Source organism: Tachypleus tridentatus, chromosome 8 (assembly GCF_004210375.1).
Source record: "Tachypleus tridentatus isolate NWPU-2018 chromosome 8, ASM421037v1, whole genome shotgun sequence".
Lineage (NCBI taxonomy): Eukaryota > Metazoa > Arthropoda > Merostomata > Xiphosura > Limulidae > Tachypleus > Tachypleus tridentatus.
In genome coordinates this window covers 145631790-145649094 of record NC_134832.1, presented here as the reverse complement: position 1 = coordinate 145649094, position 17305 = coordinate 145631790, and the positions used below count along the sequence as shown (strand labels likewise).

The following is a 17305-nucleotide window of genomic DNA, read 5'->3' as shown; positions in this document are numbered from 1 at the left end:
TTTATAACTTTACTCATTTTTAGAACCTTTATTTTCTAATCAAATCATCTGTATCTTTCAGAATTCTTAATCCTTTAAATATCGAGTTAGTATTCTGATATTCCAAGTCAGGACCGACTCTTTTACTTTGTTTGTGATAATACATAATGTAAAGTGACTCATTTTGTCTCTGAAACATTGAGTCATTTCTACAATAGTGGCCCGGCATCGCCAGGTGGTTAAAGCACTCGACTCGTAATCCGAGGGTCGCGGGTTCGAATCCCCGTCACACCAAACATGTTCGACCTTTCAGCCGTGGGAGCGTTATAATTGAACAGTCAATCCCACTATTCGTTGGTAAAAGAGTAGCCCAAGAGTTGGCGGTGGGTAGTGATGACTAGCTGTCTTCCCTCTAGTCTTGTACTGCTAAATTAGGGACGGCAAGAGCAGATAGCCCTCGAGGAGCTTTGCACAAAATTCAAACCAATCTATGATATCACAAGCCAATACCTACCTTAGTTCTTAAACTTTAATTGTGGTAAATCTATAAAGTTATTAGTCCTTTCTAAACATCGCTCTTGTGATATCCTAAGTCAGGACTTACTGGTAAATCTATAAAGTTATTAGTCCTTTTTAAACATCGCTCTTGTGATATCCTAAGTCAGGACTTACTGGTAAATCAATAAAGTTATTAGTCCTTTTTGAACATCGCTCTTGTGATATCCTAAGTCAGGACTTACTGGTAAATCAATAAAGTTATTAGTCCTTTTTGTACATCGCTCTTGTGATATCCTCAGTCAGGACTTACTGGTAAATCTATAAAGTTATTAGTCCTTTTTAAACATCCACTCTTGTGATATCCTAAGTCAGGACTTACTGGTAATTCCTAAGTCAGGACTTACTGGTAAATCTATAAAGTTATTAGTCCTAAAGTTATTAGTCCTTTTAAACATCCACTCTTGTGATATCCTAAGTCAGGACTTACTGATAAATCTATAAAGTTATTAGTCCTTTTTAAACATCCACTCTTGTGATATCCTAAGTCAGGACCGACTCTTTCACTTAACAATTCTTTGTCATACGTCTTTTAATGCTATGAGTTTTGAAAAACACGCTATAAAATTAGAAGTAACTTATTAGTTGATTAGTTTCCAGCCTCAAGTTATGAACGAGTAAGTTCTGTTTATCACTGGCTCATGCTGGGATCAAAGTTGGTTAAACTGAACGACTACATCACGTTCACTTCGGTCATGTTCATGTTCCCTCGATTTAGCAGGGGATCTAAAATTCACACTAGTTGACCCAACATAGACCCACTGTAAGCAAGAAATGATAAATCTATATATCGCATTTAACTACTTTAAGTAAGAAATGTGGTTCTTAAATCTAAAACAAGTTGTAAGACAAGAAATAAATTTCATTAAGTTTGAGTTGTATTTTAGAACTACCCTTCGAAGTATTTTAAAAATTAATTAACGTTTATCGGTGTATGGCAAGGTAATAACAGCAGGATATTTCTGAACATCAAACATACGTGGTTTACAATAACTTTAAAACAATCACTAAGTATTATATCAATGATTTCAACTAGAGAAAAATGTTTACATGAAAATTCTTTAATATTATTGAACTCTTTTCGCAAATGTCCATAAACGGTAGATATTTCATATGATTTATAATTTATATTATTCATGACGGAAGAAAGTTGAACCAAATAAAATGTTTTGTTGCTTTTTATGGTACACGTTACTTTGGAAATGACTATTCTTATTATTAATTAAAGTGCGAAAAACAGAAGGTTTGTGATTTGCTGATGTTTTACAGTAAATGTCATATTGTTATCTATATTGTTCAAGTACTCAATAAACTTAGAACCACTTTAAAAATGGGTAAATGTGTTATCAACATACATGCAGAAGTGATGCAGTTTAAAATCTATTGTGGAACTTTTTCAACCATTATTTTTCATGATAACAAAACATAGATTGGCCAAAGAGGGCGCTAGTGTAAAAACCATATCAGACGATCAATCTAATTATAAAAATTTCCGTTTACGGGAAAATGAGATCATAATAACAAAAAATAGATTGGCCAAAGAGGGCGCTAGTGTAAAAACCATACCAGACTCATCAATCTAATTATAAAAATTTCCGTTTAGGGGAAAATGAGATCATAATAACAAAAAATAGATTGGCCAAAGAGGGCACTAGTGTAAAAACCATACCAGACTCATCAATCTAATTATCAAAATTTCCGTTTAGGGGACAATGAGATCATGATAAAAAATAGATTGGTCAAAGAGGGCGCTAGTATAAAAACCATACAAGCACCATCAATCTAATTATAAAAATTTCCGTTTAGGGGACAATGAAATCATGATAACAAGAAATAGATTAGCCAAAATGGGCGCTAGTGTAAAAACCATAAAGCACCATCAATCTAATTATAAATATTTCTGTTTAAGAGAAAATGAGATCATCATAACAAAAAATAGATTGGCCAAAGAGAGCGCTAGTGTAAAAAAACATGTTTGTTTTTTAATTTCGCGCAAAGCTACTCAAGAGCTATCTGCGCTTGTCGTTCCTAATTTAACAGTGTAAGACTAGAGGGAAGGCAGCTTGTCATCACCACCCACCGCCAACTCTTGGGCTACTCTTTTACCAAGAATAGTGGGATTAACCATCACTTTATAACGCCCCCACGGCTGAAAAGGCTAGCATGTTTGGTGCGACCTGGATTCGAACCCGCGACCCTCGAATTACGAGTCGAACGCCTTAACCCACCTGGCCATGCCAGGCCGTGTAAAAATCATACAAGCACGATCAATTTAATTATAAAAATTTCCGTTTAGGGGAAAATGAGATCATAATAACAAAAAATAGATTGGCCAAAGAGGGCGCTAGTGTAAAAACCATACCAGATTCGTCAATATGATTGTAAAAACTGCCGTTTCGGAGCAAATGAGATCCTTAGAAATAAAGTTCATGAATTAAAAAAAAAGCTGACCTAGAAAAGACATTTTCCGAGTTGTTATTGTTGCTGTAAACGAAGTGATTGTGTGTATATTTTTTCTAATGGGGGTTTTTGTATACAGCAAATCAACTTCAAAAGTGGCATGATGAGCATTCCTTGTTCAGTTTTAGTTGTCGTGTTTAACCAGAAAAACTCAAGACTGCCTTTCAATGTGGTGAACGAATTCAAGAATCCAACTAGAAACAAGCCAAAGCATGGATTTAAGTTCCGATGTTGGTAAATATGGGTCAAAATGAACATCCATTATTGTTAATTTTAATATTATACAAGCTAATTTAGTTATTCAAAGTACATGCTTTTGGTGATATTGTATAAAAACGTTTAGCTCAAGGTTTAAAATTCAGTATTCCAAATAGGCTTAGGTTTGACGAACTTCTGCAACTACTACCACATAATGGGCCCCAGCATGGCCAAGTGGTTAGGGTGCTCAACTCGCCATCTGAAAACCGCGGGTTCGAATTTTACCATCTTTAAGAACTAAATTATACCATCAAACAAAATAAATATTTTTTTGTTTTTATTATAATTTCGCAAACTTTATACCAAATGTTTTAAAACAAATCTTTATTAAAATTTTGTTCCATTGAGCACATTAAATTTCTAGTACTTATGAAACCTCGTATAAAGAGTTCAATAACAAGTCTTATGTAAAACTGGTTTTCCCATTTTCATTATTGATAGAATTCTTAATTATTTGAGTAAGAGAAGTAAAACATCCATGTTATAAGCTTCGCATTGTGCACCCTCCGCTGGTACAACGGTAAGTCTACAGATATATAACGCTAAAATCAGGGGGTTCGAATCCCCTCGATGGTCTCAGCAGATGGCTCGATGTGACTTTGCAGTAAGAAAACACACTCAAACTATCCTCTTCCTATTACCTTGCAAATGGTAAATACTCTCTGACCATTAAAATAATTATTTTATTATTGCTTGTTACTAAGCGCAAAGATACACAAAGGGCTATCCACGGGTATCGAAGCCCATTTGTAGCGGAAAAAGTTCACAGACAAAAGCAGTTTAAAATCTACTGTGATGTCCACAAGTATAACTATAGAATGTCTTAAAACTAATTGTTGCCGTTTTCTCCCCACCCCCCTCTAGATCTGATAACCGTTTTTGTTTTGTTTCCATTAAAGTTGTCAAACGTAGTTTACACAGTTCCTTGTACATTCTGTCAGTAATGGTATAGTTGGTATACTAAGATAGTTTTTAACTCATGTTAAAAAGAACACGGTAATTTTATATTCACTACTAAAATACTTCAACATTCCTTTAGTGAATATGACGTAGTCGTCCATTTTAAATAATTTATGATCTTAGCTAGGGCTAATGATAAACAAAACTTTTCAAAATACGTTGTGATGTAAATTATCACAATAACACAAATTATGGTCTCCAAGCACAAACACACACTTGTATGAATTATAATAATCAATTTAACTTATGACTTAAACATCGAGACTGTAGAAACTTCTAGGCCTAAAGTTTGTGATACAGATTATGTAAATTGCAAATGTTTATCCACAGTTCTCCCAATCTCTAACGAATTTATCACAAAGGTGTAAAAAATAGCATTTTATATATGTTTTTTTGTATAAGTGTCGCCGAGTGTTTGAAAGATTCGAATTTCAGGCCCACAAACGCATTATGATAACATAGCTCTCTGTTCTGATATTTCAAGACATCAACTTTGGATTTGAGCAACTGTCAAATAGAATTGGGGCATGTTCCCCTTGTATCAATCTAGTGACGCCTTCAGTCAGGATCGGCATGGGTCTGAGAGTCGCGGGTTCGAATCCTTGTCACACCAAACATGCTCGCCCTTTCAGCCGTGTGAGCGTTATAATATGACGGTCAATCCAACTCTCCGTTGGTAAAAAAATAGCCCAAGAGTTGGCGGTGGGTGGTGATGACTGGTTATCTTCCCTTTAGTCTTACACTGCTAAATTTGGGACAACTAGCCCAGATAGCTCTCGTGTAGCTTTGCTCGAAATTCAAAAACAAACAAATCTTCTTTTGTTTCCCGGAAGCCACTGTCCACGAGGCTTTTCGTCAACACTATAATTCCAAGAGAAGCAAAATATTGTTTGAAATCCAATGTGTATAAGTAATATAATAATACTCTAAAAGTTATGATTTAATCTCCAAAAGCTGGCGAAAGATTAGAAACCAATAGGCCTAAAAGTAATTGTCGTAGCGTTTTGTGCATTTCCTCACATTTCGGGTTATGAATAGTTTTCAAAACAAAACTGTGATCATTTAAACAGATAACTCTGAAGTCATATTATGATTATATGTACACTGCATAAAAAAGATGTAATTCCAACGGTAACTCTACTTATTGGTTTAGAAGACAAGAACACAAACCCTTAAAAATGTGAATTTATCAACACAAGGAAATGCTTTGTAGCTATGGAAACAAAATAAAATAGAACAATATAATCTTAAGACAACTTCTTAAAAAAAGCGTAATTTTTTTAACAAGTCTCCAACTCTTTAAATTTCCCTCAATGCGTCAACAGTCACTTTACAGACTTATAAAGGCGAAATCCTAGGATCCATACTCCTTGATGGACAGAGCACAGAGGTGGACAAAGCACAGATAACTTATTGCGTAGCTTTTGCATTTACATAAATAAACCAAAATTCACAAAATGTATCAATTTAACAAACAGTTTCGCTTGCAGGATGCGTTTCCTAATTCTATTGTAATTGTTAAGTCATTGTTTTTCTTTTCTGAATGAAAGTGAATTCTGTAATGGATTTACTGTTATATAGCCTACCCTCCAATTGTGCTCAATTAAAACATCCAAACAAACAATTCACAGTTATATATTTATTTTAATATCGACATCTGTTTCAATTAAATATATTTAGAAATGCGTGTAACTTATACTGTTAAATGTATATTGCGAAATTTCAGCCTATTCCATAATTTTATAGAAGATTCTCGAGTGTTAGAATCAATAATATATGTTTCACGAAAACACTAGTGTATCTTCAAGTATTATTTGGCCAAATGAAATTTCTAGAACCTCACCTATAGTTTATAAATCGACGCACCAATATACAGTTTATATTGTTGGTTGATAGTTATTATACAAACCTTAGAAGCTATAACTGTGATAAACGCTTATTAAACGGGAAACTATAGATATCTGACCACAAACGTTTATAGATTGCGAATATTACATAACATTCAACTTCAATGAATTCTCATTGGACGTCAATACTTTTACGAAAACATTACATAACTTTAGCGGTGAAAAATCAGCTTGTAAACAGCGCGAGACCAGCGAAGAATAGAGAGCTAGCTAGCTACCCGTTAAATAAACTGTGATGATATCAACTCAAAATTAATTCACTCATCGTGAACCGCTGATAAAATATTTAGTTCCAGACTAGATAGAACAATGAATATTATTTGTAAGTTTGTGAAACATTTGTATTATAAATCATTATTTGTAATAACCGTTATTACAAAATTGTATTATTATTTGTATATTAAAATTAAAATATATTTGTGTTAATAAAGAAACTGTGTGTGTGTGTGTGTGTGTTGTCCAATATCAAAAATTTGATAATTATCGACATTCAATTATCTTCTAAATTAAAAATAAAATTTCAGGATATTTAAAATTGTAATACGTAACGTTAAAATTTGGTGCCTCGTCCGAGATGAATTATAATAAATAACAATTCACACTTTTATAAATATAGCTTCCCCATTGTTTAAGTTTATTCAGGTGTATAACGGGTATGAACTGGTACGGAGTGATTAACCTACGATGTACTGGCATCCTGAATATATCTTCATTATTATCTGCATATTCCATTGAAACCGAAGCTCAGTACTAACTGTGGCATGAAAGGGGTTCGACCTTCAAACCGGAGTCAAGTATGGTCTCCTGTTCTGACATGGGAGATATTGGACTTTCATTTTAATTCACATCACGAGTTAGATTGTTATTATATTTACTCTGAAGTTTGATTTCATTCGCATATCACGCACTTGATTATATGTATATAACCTGGAACTTCTCTACCATTGGTAGGCAGACCACAGATTGTGGAAACAACTTTGTGCTTAATATCAAATAAATCAAGTGTGTGTGTTTTCATATAGCAAAGCCACCGCGGGCTATCTGCTGAGTCCACCGACGGGAATCGAATGCTGATTTTAGCATTGTAAATCTGTAGACTTACCGCTGTACTAGCGGAGAACAACAACCAACTCAAACAAAATTTAAAGGCCTTGAATTAAGTTGGAAAGTCTGACAAATAGATTGGTTAAAGACACAATTCAGTAATGAACAGTGTTTGAGTTGTTAACAATGAACGAGTGAACGTCCAGGTTTAATATTCAGTTGGCGAACAGTAGTTTAACAATAGAAACAGTTTAATAAATTAAAATTTAAACGGTGTTCCTTTTGGGAATGAAAGAAAATAAACATTCGATCTCAGCCATGTCATTAAAATCTTTCCATTGAACATGATATGGACACATGTAGCTTGAATCTGTACTACAAAGCTTGTTTATTAATTAATTTATTTGTACGTCTTCACTTAGGTTCAAAGAGGTGTGCTTTCTATTTTTTCTATACCCCTATTTGATATTTAAATTTAAACTCATGTTTGTTTGTTTTGAATTTCGCCCAAAGCTACACGAGAGCTATCTGCGCTAGCCGACCCTAATTTAGCAATGTAAGACTAAAGGGAAGGTAACTAGTGATCACCACCAAATCTTAAGCTACCCTTTATCAACGAATAATGACGTCCCCACGCATGAAAGGTCGAGTATGTTTGGTGTGATGGAGATTCGAACCCACGACATTCACATTACAAGTCGAACGACCTAACCACTTGGTCATGCCGGGCTAAACTCTTCTGAAGCCGTATCTATAGTAGCACCTAACATAAAAATGTTAGTGTTCATTGGAAAAGGAAAAGGTCCCGATAAAATGTCAATGTTAATAATAATTTAAAGTATATTGAAGTATTTGTATTTGTATTTCTTCCATGCTCAAGAAAGTCAAATACTGTCATTGAATCAGGTTTTAAAATTCATAATATTAACTACAGATTTTATAATTATATATAAATACATGTACAAATATATATATATAAACTTTAGTGATAATACAAGCATGTGATATATTTCCTCTTTCACTGGTAAATTAGGCAACTCTGAACGTGCAGAACCCTATTTCTAATGGCAAACAGAATGCAAGTAGCAATATACTATCTAGATTCCAGAGGTTAGCTGTTGTTAATCAAGCAACGCCCTCTAGTACAACAAAATAGTATTAAGCCACGTATAATAAAAAATACTAATTTGATGCTAGTTATTATTATTATTATGCTTAAAATAATAAATAAAAAAAAATCTCTAGACGGAAGTTTCAAAGTTTGATTAATTTTGTTGTATATTTTTACTTAAAGAATTGTATCTAAAAATATCAGTTAAATCAATTATCGTCCGGGCCAACTTCATAATCACGGTTAATAAAATATAGAATAGTTAATAATAGCGAAGTTCAAATTAGCAAAACTTAACGTGGTTAATAATAACAAGTTTACAATAGCCAATTTCAAGTTAATAAAACAAAGTTGTAAACAATAATACGTTTACAGTGGCCAAATTCAAGTTAATAAAACATAGAGTGGTGAAGAATAATAAGTTAACAAAAACCAAGTCCAAGTTAATAAAACATAGAGTGGTGAAGAATAATAAGTTAACAAAAACCAAGTCCAAGTTAATAAAATAGAGTAGAGTGGTGGCCAAGAATAAAACATAAGTTAAGAATAATAAGTTAACAAAAACCAAGTCCAAGTTAATAAAACATAGGAGTGGTGAAGAATAATAAGTTAATAACAACCAAGTCCAAGTTAATAAAACATAGAGTGGTGAAGAATAACTTAACAATAACCAAGTCCAAGTTGATGAAATATAAAATAATGGATGGTGAATGCTAACAGACACACATACAAGCGTAGTTAAATTTCACCATTTTACAAATAAAACTACGATTTCGAACCCTTTAGTAAATCTTATGTCTTCATATTACACATGTAAATGTTGGGTTACTGTGCCTGTTCTCAATACTATACACTTCAAGCTATTAGAGCCCAATCAGTATGTTACGTTTCACTTTGTTTTGTTTGGAAATTTAGCGCAATGCTACTCGAGAGCTAACGGAATCAGACGTTCCTAACGAAAAAATGAAGACTGGAAGTTGACAACTCCACCCACAGCCTCTTAGCCTGATATTTGTCAATAAATATTGGGATTGACCATGACTTATAATGCCCACACGCCTGTATGGTCGAGCACATTTTAAGACGGGATTCGTTATATTTTAGTACGGTATAGTTAAAGAATTAAGATAATATTGGTATATTTGTCCAGCCTGCGGTAATGGTTAAAATATATTTAAATCAATCTGTTAATTAGATCTTTTGTCAAGTTTGGTAAATTTTGAATCATACAAATGACATGATGATATAAAAATGCTATAAACTGCTGACAATGTTAAACTTCATCACAGTGCTTAAACTCTTGTCTTTTAATTACACAGTTCTTATCTTTAACACAATTATTTATCTTACGATATAAGTAGGGCTTCTTTGATTTTGCGTTTCTTTATATTTGTTTCCCTACTTAGTATGTTCCTGTACAACAACTAAAACCAATATAAAGAAACATCTTCATACCTATACTAATTAATATCCACCCCGGTATGGCCAAACGGCTAAGGCGCTCAACTCGTAATCTGAGGTTTACGGGTTCGAATCCCCGTCACACCACCCATGCTCACCCTTTCGTTGGTAAGAAAGTAGCTCAAGAGTTGTTGGTTGATGGTAATGACTATCTGCCTTCCTTTTGTTCTTACTTTAGGGACAAATACCGCAGATAGCCCTCGTGTAGCTCTGCGCAAAAATTAATAACCCAACCATAACGTTTCCTCCAATCCTGTACCCGTTCATTCTCTCGACTATAATACATGGTAAGTTAAAATGACCTGAGAAGGTCTTAACGGTATTCAGTAGTTTATCTTAAAGTTGTAATACCCACATCAACCGTCTTTAGAATATATATGCTATTACTGTACTTTCTATGTATCGATTAAATTACTCTAATTACAGCAATATTTAATTAATAATGTCATTCTTATATTTTGATTTGCCTGTTATAAACAAATTATGTTGTATATCTTAAATATCTTTATCGTTTTGATTACGAAACTTCGGTTTCCAACGAATGTATTGATCACAACTGAAAAGTGTTGAACGTTGCTTCTGAGTCTTAACTTTACAAGGTAATCTATTTACTTTACAATTCAGCAGTTTTGAACTTTAATGTCGTTATCTAATTTTACATTTTAATAGTATTGGAATTTAAAAGGCAGTTTTGTTTGGTTTGTTTGTTGATTTTTTTATTTAAGCACAAAGCTACGCAATCGCTATTTGTGCTCCGCCCACTACAAGTATCGAAAGCCGGTTTATAACGTTCTAAGTTCTCAGACGTACTGTTGTGTCACTTGGGTAATTTGAAAAGCAATGGTTAATTATTTTAAGTACGAAGTTTTCAGGTTTACCAATAGGTGGCAGCAAAATTACAGTTGGATGTTTCTTGAATTCTTTCGTGTCTTTTGTTGTTCTTGTTCGTTTTTAGAACAAAGTTACACAATCACTATATGTACTCCGATCGCCAAAAGGTATCGAAATCCGGTTTTAATGTTGTAAGTCCGCAAAAGTACCGATGAGCCAGTTGGGCGGTTCAAATGCTGTAACTAATTATTCTAAATGCAAAGTACTCCATTTCATAAACAGATAGCAGCACAATTAGAATTGGTTGTTTCTTTTTTACTTTTGTTATTGTTTTGGTGAAAAGCTACACAATGGACTATAAGTGCTTTGTCCATAGATATGCATTGAGCCACCTACCATTGACCCGTTGGAAAGCACATTTTCAAAGGTCTATCACTGCACAAATATATTGATAAATGATTGCTTTCGAACTCTTTCTTAGAAATGTGCAGAATAGAAATCACCGATTAAAAGTTCCTTATTCCCAACTAGTTTCCAACAAGACCAGATAAAATGGGCTAATTCAATGAATAATTTTGCTTTGTATAAATATTTTAAGGGAAACATAATTTATAAATTTTTAAGAATTAAAGTTTAATAAAAAAGATTCATCAGTTCCTCAACATTTAAGTGTTAATAACGACAGATTCTGACCCTCAGAGTCAAACAGTGCTAAAAGGTATTAAATAAAGAATATTTTTTGCTGCTCAGTAACTTTGGAGCTTTTTTCAAACATCGAGAGAAACCAAATGAAACACCCTCGGCTTAATGACGCGAGATAGTGCTGCCACTTAGTGTGTGAAAATCGAGTTAACAGAACTTTAACAACACCAAAAAAAAACCAAAAAAACAGCAAAGCCATTACAATGAGATCTGGCAACATTTATATATTTGACAAATACGTTTCTGCCCAGAAACCGTAAGGATAAAATATATTTTATCACACGTGAGCTATCACACAATTAAAAATGTTGGAAAAAAGTGTAAAAAATATTAATTAGTTTCTTAGATGCAATAGGTGTATAAAAATATAATTTCCTCTCCTTACTGAAATAAAACATTTATATGTTTAACTATGGCTGTCAAGACATATTGTATGTATTGTTTATTATCTTAGTTGGAGTAGTCTCTAGGTAGACAATATGTAACGATCGGTAACTAGAATTGTCAAAAGAGAGACAATATGTATTGTTTGTTCCTTCACCTAGAACTGTTTATAAACAGAGAGTACGTATTGTTTGTTCCTATACCTAGAACTGTCTACAAACAGACAGTAGGTATTGTTTGTTCCTATACCTAGAACTGTCTACAAACAGACAGTACGTATTATTTGTTCCTTGTTTACCAGACAGTAGCTGTTGCTATACCTACAGACAGTAGGTATTGTTTGTTCCTTTACCCAGAGCTGGCTACCTACAGACAGTACGTATTGTTTGTTCCTTTACCCAGAGCTGACTACCTACAGACAGTACGTATTATTTGTTCCTTTACCCAGAGCTGACTACCTACAGACAGTACGTGTTATTTGTTCCTTTACCCAGAGCTGTCTACACACAGACAGTAGGTATTGTTTGTTCCTATACCTAGAACTGTCTATAAACACAGTAGGTATTGTTTGTTCCTAGACCTAGAACTGTCTACAAACAGACAGTAGGTATTGTTTGTTCCTATACCTAGAACTGTCTACAAACAGACAGTAGGTATTGTTTGTTCCTATACCTAGAACTGTCTACAAACAGACAGTACGTATTATTTGTTCCTTTACCCAGAACTGTCTACAAACAGACAGTACGTATTATTTGTTCCTTTACCCAGAGCTGGCTACCTACAGACAGTACGTATTATTTGTTCATTTACCCAGAGCTGACTACCTACAGACAGTACGTGTTATTTGTTCATTTACCCAGAGCTGTCTACACACAGACAGTAGGTATTGTTTGTTCCTATACCCAGAACTGTCTACAAACAGACAGTAGGTATTGTTTGTTCCTATACCTAGAACTGTCTACAAACAGACAATAGGTATTGTTTGTTCCTATACCTAGAACTGTCTACAAACACAGTAGGTATTGTTTGTTCCTATACCTAGAACTGTCTCTAACAGACAGTACGTATTGTTTGTTCCTATACCTAGAACTGTCTACAAACAGACAGTACGTATTATTTGTTCCTATACCTAGAACTGTTTACAAACAGACAGTAGGTATTGTTGTTCCTATACCTAGAACTGTCTACAAACAGACAGTACGTATTATTTGTTCCTTTACCCAGAACTGTCTACAAACAGACAGTACGTATTATTTGTTCCTTTACCCAGAGCTGGCTACCTACAGACAGTACGTATTATTTGTTCATTTACCCAGAGCTGACTACCTACAGACAGTACGTGTTATTTGTTCATTTACCCAGAGCTGTCTACACACAGACAGTAGATATTGTTTGTTCCTATACACAGAACTGTCTACAAACAGACAGTAGGTATTGTTTGTTCCTATACCTAGAACTGTCTACAAACAGACAATAGGTATTGTTTGTTCCTATACCTAGAACTGTCTACAAACACAGTAGGTATTGTTTGTTCCTATACCTAGAACTGTCTACAAACAGACAGTAGGTATTGTTTGTTCCTATACCTAGAACTGTCTACAAACAGACAGTAGGTATTATTTGTTCCTTTACCTAGAGCTGTCTACACGTAGACAGTACATATTGTTTGCTCCCTGTCTACAGATAAACAATAAGTTTCATTTGTTTCTCTCGATGTGTTGTGTAGACCTTACCTGGCTTTAGGTTAGTGTTATAATAAATTGATACTTCTATACAGACGGACAGAATTACAGTTTGAAGAACTGTCACAGTTTATCGAATGAGATTAACATACAGTAAGATCTCAGACTCTTCTATATTATTTGTGGTACTTCCCCACATAGTTAAACGTGTATTGTATTTTAGAGAGAACTCACTTTGTTTTAACTTCTTACAACGTTTAGCAGAAGATCGTAAAACGTAGCAAGAACATCTGATAACGAGCGAGTTCATCCCTTCCTGTTAAAAGATCCTGAAACCTATATATAGTATCTGATCATTGAGAAAACTTATTAGTTCCTATCAGAATATCAAGAAAACCAATACTTAATACCTGATCATCGAGAAACTTATTTCCTGTCCAAAGATCATTAAATTTGCAGCAGTATTTGAACTCCAACTAGGATCATGAGAGATACACGTAACATATGATCCAGAGGAATCTTGGCAAATCCTGACAGAAGATCATGTAGCTAACAACATCTAGTACAGTGGTTCTAAACCTTGTTGGAGGTACTGAACCCCGGAAGTTTCGTACTTGCATTCACTGAACCCTTTGTAATTGGAAAAATAAAATATGATTTTTTTTCAAATTCAAAACATAAGTAGATATGTTATTAGTGCACAAACTGAATCATGCATCAGTTGCACACAATATCACTGTGCTCAAAGAACAAAACCAATAAAACATGAATTTCACACAAAAACAAAACTCAATAAATATTTACTGCAAATCAATGTGGCTTTTGCTGTTGCCTTTCAGAGACAAGTTCAGAAATGCGCGGCTTCACCTTGGCAAGTGCCGCTCTCATATCATTTTCGCAACAAAGTCTGTTCGTTTTCTTCGTTTTTATGTCTACCATCCTCGAAAAGGATTGCTCGCAAAGATACGTTGTAACAAACGGTATGAGTATCTCAAGGGCTTTCTTAACAATAAGAGGGTACGCTACGATTTGGTGACACCAAAACGTTGAGAGCGTTGTTCTGCTGAAAAGTTGCTGTTGAACCTGGCTCTGCTGAAGTTCAATGATTTCGTCGAGGTATTTATCATTGACATCTGCTGTCTCAACACTAAACGTGAACGGCGGTCTCACCCATGCTGAATATGACTCTCTGGTGGGGAAGTATCCGTCGAGACTTTGCGAGCTCATCTAAGTGCATGGCAATTGCTTGCTTCAGTTCCCCGAGTACAGAAATGTCTCCGATTTCAGACACATCTTCGATCTTACTTACACAGTCGTCCGGCAGGGGAAAGTTTGCGAAGTTATCATTCTCTGTTCGTCGTTTCCATAACGGTAGCTTTTTTTTGAAAAGCCTTCAGGTTTTCTTCCGCTTCGATGATGTTGACTCCACCGCCCTGCATCTGTTGATTGAGATGGTTGAGAGCATTGAAGATATCGGCCATGTACACCAAAATGAGAATGAACTCAGATTTTTCGAAGCAATCTGCATGACAATGTTGGTGCTCTCGCAAAAACAAGGCTAATTCCACACGCATGGCAAAAACACGATTCAGGATCTTTCCCTGAGACAACCACCGAACGTTAGAATGGTACAGAAGTACTTCGAATTCAGAGCCCATTTCATTACACAGCTCTTTGAAGATGCGGTGCTTCAGGGCACTATTTCGCACAAAGTTCACACATTCCACCATATTTTTTAATACTTCTGCCAGTTTTGAAGGCAAGGTTTTTGTTGCCAATGCTTGCCTGTGCAGACCACAGTGCGTTACTATGATGTGTGGTGCATCGGCTTTCACCAGCGCACCAAAACCAGAGTTTCGTCCCAGCATGACTGGAGCTCCGTCCGAACAAACTGCAGAAACCATATCCCACGAAAGATCGTTGTCTCTTAAGAAGTCATTCACAAGTTTCTTCACGTCAGCTGCCTTAGTTGAAAGAGGCTTACAAAATAAAAAAAATCTTTTATCTCGTCGTTCTTCACATAGCGCACGAATACAACAAGCTGGCTTAGATTGGAAACGTCGGTGGTCTCGTCGAGTTGAAGACTGAATTTTTCTGGGCTTGAAATCAGATCTGTAACTACTTGAGCCAAGATGTCATCGCTCATGTCATCTATTCTGCTGCTGATGGTGTCATTCGAAAGAGGAATTTGAGATAACTTATTTTCAGCAGTTTTTCCCAACATGATATTTGCCATGTTCAACGCAACTGGTTTTACGAGTGCTTCACCAATGGTGTGTGGTTTGCCCTGCTTTGCAGTCAAGTACGCAACTTCGTACGATGCTGTGAAGATCGGTTTGTCGATGGGTACAAAGCCGAGAACAGGCAAAGTAGCCTTTTCATCGAACCTGGCTCTCTTTACCTTGAATTCAGCAAGCGTTGTGTTCTTGTAGTTCCCATCTCCATGCAGCTTTAGGGAGTGTTTTCTTAGTTTTCCCAGTGCTAGACTAGAATTGCTCAACTTGGCATTGCAAATCATGCATTAAGGACGCTGACTCCCACCATGTTCCGTTATACACGTAAATCCATATTGTACGTATTCGTTCGACTATTTCTGTTTTTGCTCGACATAGTTATAATGAAGGGATTGGAAGAAGAGGAAAAAATCACAAATGACGCACGATTACTACAGTCACAAGTCGACTGCTAAGCGCACGAAGTTCCCTGCAGCACAGATATTAAGGCCAAGTGATGTGACGTGATCAGCCGCAGCCAATGATGGCCAAGTGGAGCATGACGTCACGAATCATACGAGTGGTGTGAACGGAACGGACACACACACAGTGTGTGTGCCTTGACCTCCGCCAAACCCCTGGGGTTCGATTGAACCCAGGTTAAGAACCAGTGATCTGATATCATGCTTTAGATCGTGTAACTATCTAACAACATCTGGTATCACGCTCTAGATCATGTAACTAACAACATCTGGTATCACGCTCTAGATCATGTAACTAACAACATCTGGTATCACGCTCTAGATCATGTAACTAACAACATCTGGTATCACGCTCTAGATCATGTAACTAACAACATCTGGTATCACGCTCTAGATCATGTAACTAACAACATCTGGTATCATGCTTTCGATCGTGCAACTATCTAACAACATCTGGTATCACGCTCTAGATCATGTAACTAAAACCATCTGGTATCACGCTCTAGATCATGTAACTAACCATCTGGTATCACGCTCTAGATCGTCATCTACCGATCTAGTTATGTTCGGTAAAGGAGTAGCGAAAGAGTTGGCGGTGGATGGTGATGACTAGCTGCCTTGCTCCTAGTCTTATGCTGTTAAATTACGGACGACTAGTGCAGATAGTTTTGCGCGATATTCAAAACAAACAAATTGAATGCCTCTATAATGATAACAGGGTACGTAACGAATGCGATGTAGGTGTCGTTGAACTTCCAGAGTCTGATCGGACACCATGGATAGCTTGTATTGTTGCTGAACAGACTTTCTGCACAGTGGAGGTCGAATGACCAAACGGCTTTTCTCTCTTTACTTACGGCTTGATGGTTAGGAAACTCGATCTGTTATAAGTGGTTCGAGGGAACGTATACCTAAAAATGTTCGGCCTTTGGAACGTAGGGAGTACTGTAATATAACAGACAATAACAATATTCATTAGTAAAAAGTAGTCCAAAGTGTGGACTAGCTGACTTCTCTTTAGTATATCACTTCAAACTTAGGGATGGCTAGTGTAGATAGTTCTATATTATCTTTACGCGAAATTCACAACAACATTAAAAAGCTTATTTTTCTTCCACTTTTCATGAGAACTATTCCTTAACTTCTACAGGAAAACTGAAGGAAACGTTGTTAGTCTAAATCATAATGCGAATGTACTTGGTTCTAACGTTTCCTAATAAAACATTTTCTGTTGTAATATGTTTTGTTGGCTTGGCATAGGGCAAATGCACATTGG

General features: G+C 35.5%; 1 long non-coding RNA gene across 2 annotated transcripts in view; it reads left to right on the top strand.

Moving 5' to 3' along the window:
- The window catches only part of LOC143223697 (uncharacterized), a 58447-nt gene extending 44443 nt beyond the window's left edge, over window positions 1-14004 (top strand). For both annotated transcript variants that reach the window (XR_013013047.1, XR_013013048.1), the window contains exons 3-4: window positions 3074-3228; window positions 13596-14004. This is a non-coding gene — a long non-coding RNA (uncharacterized LOC143223697). The remainder of the gene's footprint in view (window positions 1-3073; window positions 3229-13595) is intronic.
- Window positions 14005-17305: the final 3301 nt, after the last annotated feature.